Source organism: Hibiscus syriacus, unplaced genomic scaffold (assembly GCF_006381635.1).
Source record: "Hibiscus syriacus cultivar Baekdansim isolate YM2019G1 unplaced genomic scaffold, ASM638163v2 tig00116944_pilon, whole genome shotgun sequence".
NCBI lineage: Eukaryota > Viridiplantae > Streptophyta > Magnoliopsida > Malvales > Malvaceae > Hibiscus > Hibiscus syriacus.
Window position 1 is genome coordinate 711120 of NW_024063479.1, and position 5063 is coordinate 716182.

Consider the following 5063-nt stretch of genomic DNA (forward strand, 5'->3'; position numbering starts at 1 on the left):
ATGTATAGGTAACGACAATATCCAAAATCGCGATATCCAAAATCACTATTGTAACACCCTCAGACCGATGCGGTTGACCCGATTCGATCCGAGGTGTCACATTAGGGCCATTGGAGCGACCCACAATAAAAATCCAGGAAAACTTAATTTTTTTGTTAAAACGTGTAAAATAAAAAATATATAATAAAATACAAGTTCAGAAAACCATTCATATAATACAAACAAAATTAAAATAATACAAGTTTCAGACTCAATATATATATATATATATATATATATAATCAAATGTGACCTACATACCCCTTAATTACACATTGTATCGTACTCTACAAGAAAAGCCGAAGGAACTCCCAATACTGAAGTTGATAGCCGCACTAGATCGATTTTTTAACTTGAAATGGTGAGTAAATAGTGAGCTTTGGGAAACTCAATAATACAGAACTACCAGATGAATACAATAGGACATCGGGTATAAGGTAAAGCATAAATTCCTTAGCGGGACAGTCATCATGAGATTCTAGCAGTGAATTCAAATTTCATTAACTAAGTCTTCATTTACAAACAAAAATTTACGGTCTGAATGAAGTATTTAGAGAGAGACAGATTCAGAAGATTAAATTAGGGAGTCTAGTGTGTTCCAATAAAAAACAGAGAAATATGTACATATCCTTTAAAAACATTAGTACTTTAAAACATATTTTAAGACCATAATAATACCCTCCAACCAAATGTCGATATACAATTTACCCAAAACTGCATCCATAAGGACTTACCCTAAGCACACAGTAAATGAGACACCCTGAGGGTGTACATTGGGGCCTATAGGCCTACCCAAGAGTCTCCTTAGGCTCGTAAGGATTTACTAACTTGATCAGAGCTGAACCTTCGTACTATAGACTCTTACCCATACAATATCCAGTAGAAATCAGATTGAGCAGTAACTTTAATATCAAAATCATGATCTAGTAGAATATTGTAAAACTGACAATGTAGTTATTTAAATCACATTAATGCCCTCCATTCGTACTCCAAAATACAATCTCATACTAAGGGAGTGCCTTGGGGCCTTATAGCCTACCCAAGGAATACCTTAGGTCCGTAAGGAATTACTAGCTTGATCAAAGCTGAACCTCCATATTCCAACCTACCTAGATAATGTCCCAATAAAACATTTCAAGTAGTAACCAGTAGATTCCATGATCCATAAATCAGGAACGATTATATTTTCCAGTGAAAACAGGTAACCATAGAGCACATGTCAGGTAGCCATAGTTCATAAACAGTAAACCAATACATCAATAAATCAGAATATCGAACAGTTAAAAGCTTCAGTAAAATAGTAACTTCATTGAATCACACTTCAGGACAGATAAAATAATCATATATCACATAGGAAACACACTAGAGGATCCAGTTATTCTCCGGAGATATTTGATATTTATCAGGTAGGGAACCACAAAACTTTTGTAATTTGATAAAATTTCAGAATTGAGCTCCCTATTAAAAAGAGTTCGATAACTAACATATTAATCAATCATTCATAAAGTGATACATCATGATCATTTAGTGTTTGAATATATCTTAAGGGTATTTAAGAACTATTGTATCAAAATTACTTAAGATTCGGATATTCCAGGGGTGATTCCATCATTCAGATTCACAATAACATTATAGTTGTTTGATTCCTGAGAAATTTGATAAATCAGTTTAATTAGGGTATGAAACGATTTATAGAATTCCAGATTTCAAACATCTTAATAGGTTTCCAATTCTAATCACATTGTACAAATCCCAGCAAAGGCAATACTTATCAAGTATGTAGGTAGAGAAAACTTCACGAATGTTCATTTCTTAAAACTGATTCCACTGTAGAATCGAACTGGTCACCTTCATAACCATCTTTGGACTGATCTTAAGGATATGAATATGTATTTAAGCGATATTTAAATACTTATCGTATTGTAACAGTATTAGGGCTGATCAACCTACTTAGGTCGTACTTTATAAATCTCAAGGGTGTTACCACATTTACAACTTCACCGGTATCTTCAGAATTTATCCAAGATATTTGCTCAATCCAAGACATGAGGGTATTTAGGTTATTTTTTTATTCGAGGTTGATTTATTCATTTCAGAGCTTGAGTGTATTTAGCCATTCCAAGGCTTGGAGGTGCTTTGGGTCATTTTACACTTCAAGGGTATTTTGGTTATTTTCTTCAGTCTAATCTTTCCATTTAATTCAATTTCTTTCTAAACAATTCAAGCATAAATAGTACTTCTGATGTTTTATGTTTTATGTATTTGTTGATAAATCGATAATTATAGGTCATGTACCTTCTCGGATGTTAAGATCTGATTATCAGTGACTTTCCAAATAGATCAGGATTTTAACAGGTGAATCAATAGTTTATCGGATTAAATACGAATTCTTAGGGTACTTTCACTATCAGAGTCAGTTTGGACCATTTTTACCTCATAGGGGTAATTTCGTAATATCTAAACCAGGTGATTTCAGTATTAAAACTTTTAACAAAAATAATTATAATTTAAAGATTCTAAGGTTGATTGCTTTATCGGTTAATCATTGAACATGAAATTATTTCTTATAAGTATTCTAGTGTCTTATATGTATAATCTGAGTCTTATTCAGTTTAATTACTTTTTATCGCATTTGGATCAAGTTTAGAAATATATTAATTATACACATGTAACCAACATATTCATCTATGCATTAATCAATGCCAACATGTTCCATAAAGCATCCATAAGGTAGTAATGTATTACCTCAATTTTTGAGTCATATCGGTTAACGAATTAAACTCCATTTGATCTCCCTCGAACTTTAATTGTTGCCCCATAATGTCTCGGATACATGGCAAAGTCAATTACATTAGAAACAAAACTTAAACGTGAAAATTTGTTTTGAATCGGGAGATAAATATCGAAAAACATCTTACCAGAGTTTGAATTTGGCAAAATGGACTTCGGATTCAGACTCAGGACATCAAAAACATAAAATATTACTTTTCATAAAATTGGACTTTTTGGTCAAAGTCAACGGTCAGGTCAACAGTCAAGTCAACAATCAATCAAAGTCAAAAAGTTGAATATGTTCGAGTTGACTCAACTAGGTTGACTCAGCAAGTTGACTCAGCTCGACCGGTTCAGTCTAACTGGGCTGGTTCGATCTGACTCGACCGGTTCCAAAAGGCTCCTAGATTGGCAGATGAGCCTCACGCGCACTGTCAGCGCGTGACAGGGGTGGTTTTATGCGACCGATTATTCCACAACACCTCATTTGTTGATTTCAACTCAAATCAGATAAAAAAACAACAAATAGAATAAGAAATAATGGAGAAAAATAAATGGAGGCTCACCCTTAACAGCGTTTGACGGAGGATCGATGACGAGGCGACAAAGCCGATTGGGTTTTAATCGAGAAGGCTCAAAAAACTTAATGGGAGGGGTGGAGTGACAAACAGACACTTATTTCAGCTTGAAATCGACGAAACCCAAGGGAGAACATGGGTTTCACGACAAACCTTCAACAAGATCTCCACGACATACGACGACGAGTCTCAACGAATAGTCACTAGGGTTTCGATCGCAAGGTATCAGTGAACACACGATGTAGGCATTGCACGACACCGCGAGACGATGACTGAGATTGGAGACGGGATCTCGAACAATCTTTTCATATTTTACTAACAACGACTATGAGTTTGGGTTGCTAGTTGATGGGTAGGGATGGGAATATGCCAGGCTTTAAAAAGCCTGAGCCTGGCCTACGATGAATTTTTTAGGCCTGAGCCTAGCCTATAGCCTATCAAAGGCTTTTATTTCGGCCTGGCTTGGCCTTTTTAAAAGCCTGGCTTGGCCTGATAGCCTGTTTAAAAGCCTTCTTCACATACGATTTTTGTTTGCTCTGCAATTTTTGTTAGTTGTGTTCTCTATTTTACTTCAATAGAGAGAAACATAATAGGAAAATGAAACGTTAAAAGGAATAGAAAAATAAGCCAATAAAAATAATGAAGAATATAAAGGGTGTAATAACCAATTTTTGACCATACCTTGCTGTTCCTCATGCAAACACCCTGCTCGACAATAACTCCTATACTTTGTTGTTCCCCACGCCACAGTCGTAAGGCTTTCGGCTCAAGATTTAGGCCTCCACTATCAATATATTAGACAATAACCAGAAAGGAAACTAAAAAGAGAGAATTAAGGGGCTCCACTCATTTTTATGGACCAACTTTGAGTCCTTTTATTCCTCGGTGTTGGGGAATATTTGGACTCTTGTAAAAGTTCCTCACTTATTAAAAAAAAACTCACCTAGAATCATATATATATACCGTGTGTAATGGAATAGAAGTTATGGAGTGTAATCAAAGTCTTCTAGTTTCAAAAAAAATATTAATTATACCGTGTGTTCTATTCAATGCAATGACAATATATGTTGGTACCCAAAAATATAATATAAGTATATATACAAGCCGACCTATTAGACTTATAAGGCTTTTTAATAAGCCTAAGCCCGATCTATTTAAATTAATAGGCTTTTAAAAAAAGCCCGAGCCTGGCCTTTTTATTAAATAGGTCAGGCTTTATGCAGGCCAGGTCGTAGGCCCTTGTAGGCCGGCCTAGCCTATTCCCACCCCTATTGATGGGGTTGTTGTTGCGAGATGGTGGTGGTTCTGATAGGGGCAGAGGTGTTTGCCACTGTTAGTCGGAGGGTGACAATCGGCGCTCGTCAATGAAGGATGAGTATGGTTGGGCTATTTTGTAAACATTTGAAGTTATTGGATTAGTTTTCAGATGAAAAAGAATGGTTTTGGGTGTTTAATTTCTAAGAAATGTTGGTGAAATAAAATAAATATTATTTTCTTAGCAATAATTGTAACTTAGTATAATAGTATGGGGAATGACTCATATGCCTTAGGTCACGGGGTCATTCCCTAATATCCTCAAATTATTCATTTTCCTCTATTACTTTTTTCTTTACTAAAAGGAGATGGGAAAATACAAGCTCAAGTCCTTGAACTTTCAGGATTTTAAAAATTGTC